General features: G+C 58.9%; 1 protein-coding gene across 1 annotated transcript in view; it reads left to right on the top strand.

Annotated features, from left to right (window-relative positions):
* The window catches only part of LOC119586917 (carbohydrate sulfotransferase 11-like), a 31,931-nt gene that overhangs the window by 29,824 nt on the left and 1,859 nt on the right, over nucleotides 1-248 (top strand). The gene's annotated exons all lie outside the window — the stretch shown is intronic.

The raw sequence follows: 248 nt of genomic DNA, 5'->3' as shown, positions 1-248 counted from the left end.
TCTGCCAAGCAAGCGGAGAAACGGCGAGACAGAGAGGGAGACAAAGGAGGGATGCGCCACAGAGCAGGCGGATGCGCAAGCATGGCCTAGAATGTCAGCCGAGGGTCGTCCGTTGCCAGACTGCTTTCGATCACGTCCCGCCCGAGGATGTGGCTCGCAGACGGGCGCTGGCGATACGCGGTGGTCGGGATTAGAGTCGGGATAGGTGCTAGTCTTTTGGGAATGTTTTGATGTGGGTGGTTAGGTAA

The sequence above is a fragment of the Penaeus monodon genome, chromosome 22, assembly GCF_015228065.2.
Source record: "Penaeus monodon isolate SGIC_2016 chromosome 22, NSTDA_Pmon_1, whole genome shotgun sequence".
Classification (NCBI taxonomy): Eukaryota; Metazoa; Arthropoda; class Malacostraca; order Decapoda; family Penaeidae; genus Penaeus; species Penaeus monodon.
This window is presented reverse-complemented; position numbering and strand designations above follow the sequence as displayed.